The sequence below is a fragment of the Podarcis liolepis genome (genome assembly GCF_965112155.1).
Source record: "Podarcis liolepis genome assembly, chromosome: 5".
In the NCBI taxonomy this organism is placed as follows: Eukaryota; Metazoa; Chordata; class Lepidosauria; order Squamata; family Lacertidae; genus Podarcis; species Podarcis liolepis.
In genome coordinates, this window is record NC_139556.1 from 24,090,650 (window position 1) to 24,104,629 (window position 13,980).

General features: G+C 46.8%; 1 long non-coding RNA gene across 1 annotated transcript; it reads left to right on the top strand.

Moving 5' to 3' along the window:
- Positions 1-245: 245 nt before the first annotated feature.
- Positions 246-13,928, top strand: LOC310706660. The gene is made up of 2 exons (XR_014526023.1): positions 246-6,200; positions 11,672-13,928. It is a non-coding gene; the product is annotated as an uncharacterized lncRNA (long non-coding RNA).
- Positions 13,929-13,980: the final 52 nt, after the last annotated feature.

Here is a 13,980-nt window from a genome sequence, read left to right on the forward strand (position 1 = left end):
AAACCCATTTGAGAATCTCAAAATCTGTAAACTCATGGTGGAAAAGGGCAGTCTCTATATTTTTCCAGTTTTAGGCCATTTAGGGCAGGAATAGGAAATATGTGACCCTTCAGATGCTGCTGGATTGCAAATTCTACCATCCCTGACCAGTGGCCATGTCTAGCATCAAGAGAGCTACTGGTTCACTACAACTGATTAGGTCTTAAATATTATTTATATCTCACTTTAGGGTTTAATTAAAGGCCACCTAGGTGACCTGCATTAAACATTAAAGATAAAAATAACATTAGGAACAACAAGCAAGCATCTCTTATATCAAAGCATTAAAAAAGAAGAAATAACAGTAAGATGTTAACAAAAACCGTAAAATCATAATGAAAAGTGGACAAATCAAACTTCTGCTACTCCCAAATAAAAAGACTTTGACCACCTTAAGCCACAGCTGAAGAAACCTCCTTGAGCACGAGTCTCCTTTCTGAAGGCGGAGATGTTCAGAGCACTCCCTCATAAGATGGTGTGAGTACATGGGAAGGGAAGTATTGAAGGGGGAAAGGCAGGAACATGAATGGGAACCAAGTTGTTGCATATGAATTCCTCTCAGCTCCAGCCAGCATGGCCAATGATGAGAGATAATGGGAGTTGTAGTCCAGCAACACCGGGAGAATCAAAGGTTGCCCACCTGATTTAGAAACTTGACGGTCAACACCAGAGCAGTTGGCAGTGGGCTAAGAAACCAACTGGATGGCAGAGGATCTTCAGACTTGATGCTCCAGGCTTCCTGCAGCCAATCCTGGTTAATAATTAGGCATCTTCCACATTTTGGATGCTCTTCAAAGATGGCTTCATGTAGCATACTTCCAGCAGGAAGAAAACAAAGGATGCATGACACTGACTGGATCGTTCTCCTTCAGGAGAGGGCACTGATGATCACTCAACTGAAAGCAGTGAAAGGCATCTCTACCAACAGATGCTTGTTGACGTGCCATGATCAGAGCAGAGGTCAAGAGTAACCCCCAAACAGAGAACAGCTTGCAGAAAGTTTGGTCTCCATCCCATCTTCCTTGCCATTTCCTAATGAACATATATGGGACAGCAGTGTGATTTTTCATTTGGTAATCCATTTTCATTTTCCCCCAGTCTGCATTTCATGCATGCCTCATATTTTAGGTTTTACCTGGCTTTAAAATAAATTCCTTGTAAGTTCTCTGGCAAATGAAATTACCGGCTGGAAAACTGCAATTTCATCTTGAGAGTTTTATTATGCTAATAAATGTCAGGATTCTCAAATAAAGGAATTGCTTTTTTTTCCAGAGTCCCAAAGAATTAATGAAAAACAGTCAGCCAACTCATAGAGTACCAGAAAGGAAAACCTCGACAATATATAACCAGAAACAGCAGCCGTATAATAAAGTGGAACTTAACCGAAGATAAATTTCAAAGGAAACAAAAAGAGATCATAGCAGGGAAGAATTTAAAACAGCAGAAGCCTTACTTGGAAAAGATGTAGAGCCACTGCTAATACTCTGGGGGTGGGTTGGGGAGCAAATTAGAAGGGGGTGCATTTTACTAAGATTATATGTGTGTATTGTTGAATCTGAGAAAACAAACAAACCTTTAAAAGCTAAACAGTGTGTAGGAGGTAAACAGGGAGGAAAATGATTTTGCAAAGTTTTACCTGAGTTTACCAGAGACTTTGTGATATGTCTCTCTGTGATATATACACACACACAGAAATGCACACAGTGCTTTTTGTGATGGTACTCACCTGTGCGGAATCTTTCTTTCTTTCTTTCTTTCTTTCTTTCTTTCTTTCTTTCTTTCTTTCTTTCTTTCTTTCTTTCTTTCTTTCTTTCTTTCTTTCTTTCTTTCTCTGCCACTGGCAGCCATTTTGTACTGGGGCCCACAGCACTTTTATCAATAATTACTCTGCTTGAGAACCTTACAGCTTACGGCTTCTGGAGAAGGACATAGCTGAAAGCAGTCCTGAACAGGAGGGCAAAGATACAAAGAAACATTTTGTCACAGGTCCCAGTTGTATACTCTACTAGCAACCTTTATCCCCAACCAGGAAGAAAGCCACTTCCCCACCCCTCTTTATCATATTGGTGAGTATAACTGCTAGTTCTACTTTCTGTCTGGGGTGGAAGGCTTTTGAAGATTACATGGGAAAGTTACCCAGTTGCCCTAGTGCGGTTGCACTCCATGGATTTGCTTTGTGCTGTTCGCCACAAATTTCAATAGAACCTCAACGGGTCATAGATGTCAGAAGTTTGGTTTTTCAAACACAGAAGTTAGAGTTCATCACCAGGGCCCTGAAAGAATCAGCTGCCGTTCCATGCCCTTGCATTGAATTATGTGCCTACCTGTTCATTGTTGTTTCATTTCCTTCATTGTCTGGGTTTAAGATATTACGGCAATGGCCAATGCACCCATGTTCATAATTTACTACCCCAGCTATAGTTAGCATTGCATTCAAGGGGCTTTGGATTTCCATTAGGCACCTCCCTGCCAAAAGAGCTTGTCACTGAGATCTCTGGGAATTTATTACTAGACACTTTATGTAGTTTTATTTTTACAGGAAAACAGACCCCAGTCATAAAGGGAAATTTGTTAATTCTTATAGGCACAGACCATCCACTTCCAATTTTATGTGTGTAATAGGAAGCTCGCAAATATGAAAACCAGGGTTGCACAACTGACATGTACACTATTGTGATGTGTTTTCAATATTTTGTTGGGAGCCACCCAGAGTGGATGGAGGCAACCCATTCAGATGGGCAGCATATAAAAAGAGGAAGAGGAGGAAGAGGAAGAGGAGGAGGAGGAAGTTGTTGTTGTTTACTAGGGTTACAGCAGATGATGGTTAGCAGCTCATCCATGTTTATGGCATCTTTTGTATCTGTGGGGCAATACCTACTTGGGCAAGGGAGTGAGAAGAAGCTCTGCACTTATGTAAATCTTTTTTGGGGTGTCTCTGTGTGTGGATGATTAATAGCTATTCAGCCTCATCAGCTAACCAGCCTATATAAAAGTCAGTTCTGGCATCTTATTTCCCGTACCTCCCACAGGCCAAATTTGACAGATGGGTGGGGCTGCTCACCTGTCAATCCTTAACATTACAATGACATCACCTAGTTGTTGGACTTCAAAACACAGTGCAAGGCTCTTTGTAAGCTGGCATGACACTTTAAAGTCCTGCCAACCAGCTGATCGCCAGAACTTCAGAAGCATCGTACACGGGGCTCTTGAAGATTGGCAGCACTCCAAAAGCTCCTCTTGGCCTGGCCCAGCTGCCTTTTTATCTGCCCACATATTGGCAGGTAGGCATGGCTTGGAGAAAATGGCATAGTGGTCCAATTGGGGAGGCCTGGCAATGAGGTCTACAGGCCAGAGGTTCCTTACTCTGATCTAGTACAACCCAGAATTAGAACTGAGTGCAGAGCTATTTAGAGACGCAGACCCTCCAAGTGTTCTTATCTTCCAAGGACCGTCCTGGATTTACAGAAGTCATCCCAGTTTCTGATTTGATTCTGGAATGTCCCGTTTTTCCTTAAGGCATTCTTATTTTCATCAGATAAATTTTTGGAGGGTATAGAAAGGAGCCAGCTCAATTCTCAGTGTCTTTCACTGAGTTCCACAGACTGGCTTCTACTGACGGAGACTCATGTGGGGGGGGGGGTCATTGGAAAAGTTTTAGATAATCAGCCTTTGATCCACCCGATTTTAAATGAATTAATGAAAAATTGATTGATTGATTGACTGATATATTGAATGAATAAGAAAACAACACACTAGAGCAGGAGTAGCCAATGTGGTGCTCTCCAAATATTATGGACTACAACTCTCATAATCCCTCACTTTTGGCTATGCTGAATGGGGCAGATGGCAGTTGAAGTCCAATATCTGAAGCACTCCACAGCGGCGACCTCTGCTTTAGGGCTTGGGTGATGGCAGCCTGGTTGACAGGAAAATAACAGCCTCCGTGTGGACAAACACCACATGGACAAAGTCCATGTCCCAGATTAGAACTGGGAAATGGAGACAATAGAACTGGGAAACAGAGACAATAGATCCACAACAGCAAAGCCATGGAGCCAAAGAAAAAAGATAAAAGGATGCATTCACAATTGATGTAAATTCGCTTACACTTCCTTAACTTATAGCTGAAATTACCTCAGCTTGAATCAAGTGAGTGTCTATAGATAATGGTTTCTGTTATGCAAACACAGGCCTTTATAGAGTAATACATTCTAATGGAATCCCCATATATCATTGTGGCTTTAAGTCTCACCTAATAAATCCTTCTCTCCTAAGATTTTATATTCTGTTGCATCACAGCTTTGTGTTAAGGTGAAAAGTCCCTCTGTTTAATTTTCAAAGAATGATCTCTTCTTTCCTCTTATTTTTTTTTATAGGAATGTATTCATTGATATCATTTATGGGCTGGTACCTGTTGTTCCCAGGACTGCAAAAGCTTGACATTCTTTTGTCCCATGTACACACTATACCTTTGAACCACATCCTGGGCACTGTAGTTTATCCCTCACAGATTTAGCACTCCCAGCAAGCCTTAACAAACTACAGTGCCCAGAATTCTTTGAGGGGGAAAAGTATTAGAAAAATTTATATCCCATATGGTCTCAGAATGGGTTACACACTCAGTTAAAATAATAAAATGGCAAAATACAAACAACATATCCAATTCAAATTAAATAAACCAGTGTTGTTAGGCAGAGGCCTGGATAAAAAGAATGGTTATCACCCACTGTTGGAACCCACCTGGTGTCTGTGATTATCTAATCTCAGGGAACAACATATTCCCACATTCCAGAGCTGTGATGTTGCTATCAAGAAGACCCTACATAGGACTTTTTCTGCGTGAGACTTAAGCTGCCCTTGAGCTTCTCATATGCTATTTAAATGGGTGTAGGTAAAAAAAGGTAAAGGTAAAGGACCCTTGGACAGTTAAGTCCAATCAAAGGTGACTATAGGGTGTGGTGCTCATCTCAATTCAGGCTGAGGGAGCCGGTGTTTGTCCACAGAGAACTTTCCAGGTCATGGGGCCAGCATGACTAAACCGCTTCTTGCACAACACATCACCGTGATGAGTGTCAGAACGCATGGAGACACTGTTTACCTTCCTGCTGCAGCGGTACCTATTTATCTACTTGCACTGGTATGCTTTCGAACTGCTAGATTGGCAGAAGGTGGGACAGAGCAATGGGAGCTCACCCAGTTGCGTGAATGCGAACTGCTGACCTTCTGATGAGCAAGCCCAAGATGCTCGGTGGTTTAGACCACAGTGACTAACTAAATGGGTGTAGGTTGCAGTGATGCCATCAAGAGTGTCAGAATTTCCGCCCAGAGTGGGGAATCAAGTCATCAATTTAACAGATGTCTGGTGAGGTTTCAGCATGGGTGCCATTCCCAAGCCCTGCAGAGAACTGCAAAGAGATCATCTGCTATAGTTCAAGAGACCTCCTTGCATCATTAAGCCAGAGTAGGCCATGTGATATTCCCTGACCCCTGTGAAAACTTCCAAGACATGCTTCCTCAATGGTTTGAGATCTGGTAATAAGAACTGTACATGTGTAGGTTCTGTACATGTAACCCCACTTTTGGGGGTTCCTTATGGTGTAGTCTAGTTGTACCATTTGCACAAACACACACAGAAGAATAGGAACAAGACAGGAGCACAAGTCTGTTTCCATCACATTGTAATATATGGCAGATCCTTATAAAAGGCCACGATTCCTGGAGCATGTTCTTGTTGGTCACTGTACTCGCTGAGAAACTTTAATTGGTGGTGTGCGTGATCATTCACACACATTTGCAGTATGCAAAATTAATTTCTCCCTGGGGTTCCCTGTAATAATATCAGCTGACAGAGTATGACTAGACAAACTACATTATTGGTTTGCAGATGAAACATAATAATAAATTAGTATCTGTGTACTCGTTCACATTAGACTATGTTTGGAGGTCATGACTGCTTCGAAATGCCTGGGGTGTGTGTGTGTGTGGGTGGGTGGGTGGCTGGGTGGGTGTAACTGCCAAACATAGACCATCAGCCACACATTGTATCGTCTGTGCTTCTTTTTCCTTTCTTTTTCTTGCAGATCCAGGAAGGCAGAAGAACAGGAAGTTAATACTCTCCTGGTGGTCTCCATACATAGGTGGTGAGCTGCATATTTGGCTTGGTGGGTGTGATGGGATGATGAGCTGCTTGTGCGTAAAATCGTAGTCCCTCAGAGTTTGTGCAACTCCACAAACCTCTGTCTGTGACAGAGCTCCTCAGACATGTCTGCTCTAATCACTTGCAGATTCCGACAGTGGTTGTTTTCGGAATCGTTTCCAGCATAAAAGTTCCTTAACGGAAACACGTCTCCTGGACTCACGGCGTGACAGTTTCCGGCGAGGCGTGGGTCTCCCTATGGGAACTTCAGATACCTCCCCACTGTTCTCGCTGGAAGTGTCTCTGAGCCCTCCCGCCTGCTCGCATTCCCTCAGAGATCCACTCCTCCCCCTGCTGGTTCCTGCTTCAGCTGTTGAGTCTCTTCCAGCCTCCCTGAGCCCCCCCACCACCTGTTCCTCCGATGGCAGTTCCCTGACATCCACCTCCCCTCCAGGGCCCCCCTCACCCCCTCCCGTTCCCTCTCCTCTGGGAGGTGAGGAGGTAAAACCCCGAAAAGAATCTTCTTCATCTTCAGATGTCTCGAACAATTCCCTCCATCGATCGCCGTCCCGGCTCGCTGAATCCTCCTCCTCCTCGGAATCTGTGAACCCCTCCAACTCCTCTTCTTCGTCTGTGGTGGCAAAGTATTCCCTCCGGAACCTCGCTACCGGTTGAGGCTTGCGTGGGAACCTCTGATGAAAAGTTTCTATTAAAACCTCGTCATTGACATCCTCTGCCCTGACCCAGGTGTTTTCCGACTCCGGTTCCCCTTCCCACATTACCAAATACTCTACTTGATCTCCCTTCCACCTGGAATCGAGGATCTCCGCTACATGGTAGCTTTGTTCCCTTTCCTCCATTGCTGGTCCCCGAGTGACCCTCCCTTCTCTGTCCCCTTTATACAGTGACAGCAATGACCTGTGAAAAACTGGGTGCAGCTTCATGTGATTCGGTAACCGGAGTCTGAAAGCCACTGGATTGACCTGTTGTGTGATTTCAAATGGGCCCAATCTTTTGGGTCTTAACTTCTTACAACCCCCTTTGAAGGGTAACCCTTGGGTTGACAGCCACACTTGGTCCCCCACCCTAATGGTTTCACCTTCTCTCCTGTGTTTGTCTGCCTGCCTCTTATATTCCTCCTTGGCCCTGTCTAAGTTAAGTTGGAGCTGGCGATGGATCGCTTCCATTTCTTCTACGAACTGTTCGGCAGCTGGAATGCTCCATCTCTCCCCTTCCCCCCCTGGGAAAGCCCTGGGATGGCACCCGTAATTAGCCAAAAAGGGGCTCATCCCCGTGGACACGTTCTCCGCATTGTTGTAGGCAAATTCCGCCAATGCCAACTTCTCCACCCAATCATTCTCTCTGTCATTGACATAACACCTCAAATATTGCTGGAGGATGCCATTGGCTCTTTCCGCCTGCCCATTGGTTTCAGGATGCCGGGCAGTCGAGAAATTAACCTCTACATGCAGTAAGCTCATGAGCTTCCTCCAGAACCTGGAAGTAAATTGTTTCCCTCGGTCAGAAACCACCCTCAAGGGGGCGCCATGCAACCTAAACACATTTTCTACAAACAATTTAGCTGTTTCTTCTGCCGTAACAGCATGTGAGCAGGCTATAAAGTGTGCCATTTTGGTTAACAGGTCTACCACAACCATGATGGCTGTTTTCCCTCTGGACCTTGGCAGATCAGTCATGAAATCTATGGCCACTGCTTCCCATGGTCTTTCTGGTGTGGGTAGCGGTTCTAATAACCCTGCCGGCGCCCGCCTTTCCCCTTTGGCTCGCTGGCATTGGTCACAACTCCTCACATACTCCCGCATGTCTTCCCTGACCTTGGGCCACCAAAATTCCCTGGTCACCAGCCACATGGTTCTGTGTTGCCCAAAATGCCCCGCTGTGGGGCTATCGTGCAGCTGCTTGAGTACCTTTCCCCTCAACTCTCCTTCAGGTATATATAACACTCCCTTGTAGTACAACGCCCCGTTTCTCTCCTCAAAACCTCCAGGTTTATCTCCCTCCCTCCTGAGACCCCTGAGTTTGTCCTGGGCGTATTCATCATGCTCCGTTCCCTCTACCAGTTCCCTTTGCCCCACCAATGCCGCCCCACACACCCAGCGGTCCTCTGGAATGACATGTCTTTCTTCGGGTGCTCCCTCCCCCTCCAAATATTCAGGTTTGCGTGAGAGAGCGTCCGCCCTAACGTTCTCTGGGCCTGGCACGTAACAAATCTCAAAGTTAAATTTGGAGAACTCCTGGGCCCATCTCAACTGCCGTTGGTTGAGCACTCGTGCCGTTCTCCAATACTCTAGGTTCTTGTGGTCAGTGCACACTTGCACCTTATGTTGTGAGCCAATTAGCAGGTGCCTCCATCTCCGGAACGCCTCATGAATCGCAAGAAGTTCTCGGTCGTACACCGTGTAGTTCCTCTCGGATTTGTTCAGCTTTCGCGAAAAAAAGCACACGGTCTCCACTCTGACTCCTCCTTCCCTGGCTGCAGAAGAAGCACCGCCCCTATGGCTCTGTCTGATGCGTCTGTTTCGACTCTCATCTTTTTTTGTAAATCCACATGCAGAAGTTGTTCCTCAGAGGCGAAGGCCCTTTTCAGCTCCTCAAAAGCTCGCTCCGCCTCCTCAGTCCAAACGAATTTCTTCTTACTGCTGAGACAGTCCGTAATGGGCGCCGTCAGGTGGGCAAAGTTTCGGATGAACTTACGATAAAAGTTCCCAAACCCTAGGAACCACTGCACATCCTTCTTGGTTTTGGGTGTTTTCCATTCCAGCACTGCCTGGACCTTGCCGGGATCCATGGCCAATCCCTTGTCTGACAGGCGGTACCCCAGGAACTCCACCTCCTTGGTATGAAACTGACACTTCTCCAGCTTCACCCACAGCCGGTTGGCTTGCAGCCTGCTCAACACTTCTCTGACGTCCCTCACATGCTGCTCCTCATTCTCAGAATACACCAACACGTCATCTAGGAAGGCCACACAATTCTTGTAAAGCAAAGGCCCCAGTACGTGGTTCATAAACGATTGGAAGCACGCCGAGCCTGCTTGTAAGCCAAATGGCATAACGAGATATTCAAATGCCCCCAAAGGGGTGAACATGGTGGTTTTCCATTCATCCCCTTTCCTTATACGTATCAGGTTGTATGCCCCCCTTAGGTCCAGCTTTGTAAAAATCTTTCCCTTCCGCACCCTGGTCAAAATGTCGTCAATCCTGGGCATAGGGAAGGCCACTGGTTCTGACACTGCGTTTAAGGCCCTGAAGTCACACACAAGCCTTGGCTTGTCCGTGTTTTTTTTATCCACAAAAAACACTGGGCTACCTCCCACCGCTCTGGACTCTCTGATGAAACCTCTCTTCAGGTTCTTGTCAATGAACTCTCTTAGCTCCTGCATTTCTCTGTCTGACATGGCATACAACTTGCCTACAGGAAGCTGTGCCCCAGGGAGTAAATTGATTTGACAGTCAAAGGGCCTATGCGGGGGTAGTTGGTCAGCTTCCTTCTCGCTGAACATGTCGCTGAGATCTGCGTATTGTGGTGGTACCTTCACTTTCTCCATTACTTCCGTCCCTGCTAGGGTGGCTTGGGCCCCTGCTGAACCCTTTTCCCCTTTGCAGTGTTCTAAGCAATGTGCTGAACCAAAGGAAACCACTCTCTGATGCCAGCCCACCAGCGGATCATGTAACGCTAGCCAGCTCATCCCCAAAATAATAGGAGCTCCTCCCAAGGTGGCCACATTAAACGCTATCAGTTCTGTGTGCCTTGCCACCTTCATTATCATTGGGACAGTCTGCAAGCTGACTTCTCCTCCCAACAACTCCCTGCCATCGATCGTGGTCACCTGCAGGGGGTTGCTTAAAGGGATAGTCTGTATCTGGTGTTCAGCTGCAAACTCTTTGCTCATGAAATTGCAGGAGCTGCCTGAGTCCAACAGCGCCTTTATCTTTAGGGGGTGTCCATTTTGCAGCTCTAGCGACACTTCTATCACTAGGGCAGGTCTAGGAGGTTCTGGCTTGGGCACTTTCACTGCTTTTTGGCCTGGCTGCTGTGCCCCGACAGTGGCAACCAGGCGTTGGCTTTTACTTGCTGCGGTTTTTCCTCCTCTCTTCCCTCAACAGCTCCCACCATCCCTTGCCATTCCTTCCTCTGGGGGCAGACTCTGGCAAAGTGACCTGGCTGTTGGCAGAGATAGCATTTCCGGGCGCCTTTTCCCTCCTTCCTTCCCCCCTCACTGGGTTTTGAAACTGCGCGCGCGCTGTTCCGATTTCCATCGGCTCTGCCGGCGGGAAAGTTGTCTCTGGAATGTCTGGAATGCGGCACTCTTTCCAACGTTCCCCTTTCCCTTCCCGCCTCTCCAAAGCTCTCGCCTCCTGGCGCGCTCCTATGGTCAGTGCTGATTTGGTCAGCTGATCCATAGAATCCGCCCTGGGACCCCGGGAGAGTTCGTCTTTCACAGCCGAAGCTAAGCCTTCTTCAAATAGCATGTGAATGGGCGCCGCCGATAAATCCCACCCCAATCTGTGAACCAGCATGGTGAACTCAGTCCAGTACTCACGGACAGATCGGCTCCCCTGCTTGCAAGCCATTAGCTGTCTGCGCACCACTCCCTCCTCAATATCGCTGGAAAACATGAGATCCATTGCACGAAAGAACTTCATGGTGTCCTTTAGGACGTCATTATGCGTTGCCATCAGGGGTCTAACCCAGTCCCTCGCCCCCCTTTCAAGATGCCCAATCACAAAAGCCACTCGCGATTCCTCGTCAGGGAATTCATCAAACTGCACATTGAGGGCATATTGCATCTCTGTTCTAAAGGCATGGTAGTCCTTGGGGTCCCCCCCAAACTTCTGCACCAATCCTGGTACCTTTCTGGTGAACTGGGTGGCTCTCCCCTTCTTGTCTGCATCCTGAGCCCTTCTCTCCTCAAGCCTCGCCGTCTGCAGCGCCAGTTGGATTTCCAACGCTCGGTACCTTTCTTCCAAGCTTGGACCCGCTCCAACTCCTGCTTCTCCGGTTCCGGCTGGGTCGCTCATGATGCCTTCTCCTGCACAGGCAGCTTACAAAGACTGTCGGAATGCTGTGATGGGATGATGAGCTGCTTGTGCGTAAAATCGTAGTCCCTCAGAGTTTGTGCAACTCCACAAACCTCTGTCTGTGACAGAGCTCCTCAGACATGTCTGCTCTAATCACTTGCAGATTCCGACAGTGGTTGTTTTCGGAATCGTTTCCAGCATAAAAGTTCCTTAACGGAAACACGTCTCCTGGACTCACGGCGTGACAGTTTCCGGCGAGGCGTGGGTCTCCCTATGGGAACTTCAGATACCTCCCCACTGTTCTCGCTGGAAGTGTCTCTGAGCCCTCCCGCCTGCTCGCATTCCCTCAGAGATCCACTCCTCCCCCTGCTGGTTCCTGCTTCAGCTGTTGAGTCTCTTCCAGCCTCCCTGAGCCCCTCCACCACCTGTTCCTCCGATGGCAGTTCCCTGACAGTGGGTCACAAGTTTACTGGATTAATATATCTTGTAGAGTTGGACAGGGGTTTCCAAAGATTTGAGGCCACTGGGCACATCTGGATTTTTGAAAAGGTGCCTTGGGCAACAGTCACAAAATGGCTTCCGTGGAGGTGTGGTGTAACACAAAATGGATGCTCTGGGGTGCATATGAGAAGCTGAGCAAGTGTTCACATGAAATAAGCAGGAAGGAAGAAACAGTCTCTCATGCATTCTGGATATTTAGCCTATTTATTTTCATGGGTGCTATACGAGGTACTGGTGGGGGGCACACTGGTGCCTGCAAGCACTGCATTGGTGGCTCCTGTGGTCATATAGCTTCATATTTCAGCTGGGATTGAAAGAGCTACTTAGGAACACAGGCAACTACTTTATACCATGTCAAACTATTGGTCCATCTATCTCAGTATTGTTGAAACTAATAGGTGGCAGCTCTCAAAGGTTCCTGGACATGCAAAGTGTGTGCCCTATCACTAGGCTGTGGCCCTTCATCTTTATCGACATCAGGGTTAGCCATACCATGTTGAGGTGATTTGTTTTGGATGGCACAACAAAGGTGAAGGAAAAGATGAAGGCTGGCATGTATGTCTGAATTGCATCAAAATATGTTTTAATGAGGAGAGGCCTCTGTTACAGGCACCGAGATGTCTTGGACCCCCACCATTAATTATCCTCTGCTACAGCACTCTTTGGCAAAGGCCCTAATCTGAATATCACCACCAGCAAAAAATAGAGCCTTTCCTGCTGTTTTTAGGAAAGGCAGAAAAACACATTTGTCAAGAAAGGCTTTTGGCCTGCAGACCGGGATTTCATATTGTAGCGATGGTTGTAATGCAGCTTAATGATGTGATTCAATTTTTTAAAAATATTAAAAAACGTATGTATTTAACTATGATTTGATTTTTTGGGGGAACTTTTTCAAGCTGATGGAGATGTGGAATATATATTTGGTCCAGTACTTGAGGGCATAAGCCTGCAGTTTGCAGAACTTGTTGAGAGTCAAATAGCCTAAAAATATTCTAGATATCAAGGAGACAGTCAAGGTGGATTGGAAAGGCTTGGCTGCATGATCTGTAGGTTACGATTTACAGATGAATTAAGAGACATACTTTCTATCCCTCTCTCCCAATCTATTAATAATGAAAGACGTTCACAACAATAAAGGAGAAACTTGCCTGCTGGCTAATATACAGTTTGTAAATGTAATACTGTCTTTGCCTGCCTGCCTGCCTGCCTGAGGAACTTTTCACTTCTTTCTTTTCTCTCTCTTTTGTAATTGATGATCACTTGCATTGTCTTTTATATTTTTTTTAAGAAATCAATTTCCTGCATGTTTCATTTTATATCAACAGTGAATCGATGGAAAGTTAATGCAAGTGAAGCTTCAGTCTGGATTAATGCCCTTTTCTCTGTTTCAGTATGAAGCCCACACTTCCAAGCCTGGGAGCAGAAGAACCTTTGCATGCTTGTCTTCAGATGGTAGCAGTGTGGTTGGACTTCCTGTTAAGGTTCTAAGCCAGGGATGGGGAACCTCACGCCTGGAGACCAAATATCCCTGGAGACCACTCTCTCATCCTCACGACTCTCCACAGGCCACACCATTCACCTGTCCTGCTTTGCAACTTCCTTGAGTTCTTTTGACTGGCTGGAATGTGTCCCTGAACTCAGATGATATTATGGACTGGCTGGATGCAGAGGAGTGGTGAGAGGCACCAGCTGGGGAAGCCCCAGGGGAGGAAGGCTCAGACCCAGGGGATTGGTGTTGGGATGGCAATGAGTGATCAGAAGGAGAAGAGGAAGCAGACTGGGAGGAGGAGGTATCAGGTGCTGAAGAGGCAACAGGGTTGAGTGAGCAGGAAGAGGCTGTGGTAGAGAGCAGTCCAGATGCAGAAGCGGAGGCTGGAGAGGAGGGGGGGGCAAGAGGCAGAGAGGAGGCAGGTTGCTGAAGAAGCCACAGGGTCTCCTGGTCCTGCTTTCACCAGCTCCCCTCTACCCTGTTCTCACACAAAAACAGAGAGGAATGAAGAGGGCGAAGCAAGGAGAGACAAGATGACGAAGCCTTAGGCTGATGGGGAAGGAATCAGCAGAGGAGCCTTAGAGAGTGGTGGGAAGGCAGGGGACTTCAGTCCTTGAAACTGCCTCATTGGGGCAAGACCTACTGGGAAAGTCGCTGTGAGTACTAGGCCTGTGTTGTTTTTGGCTTCTTTGAATAAAGAGTTAACTTCACTGACACCAAATGGTTTATTGCTCACCCGGTTCCTGACAGCTGATGCTTCTTGCCTGAATGGA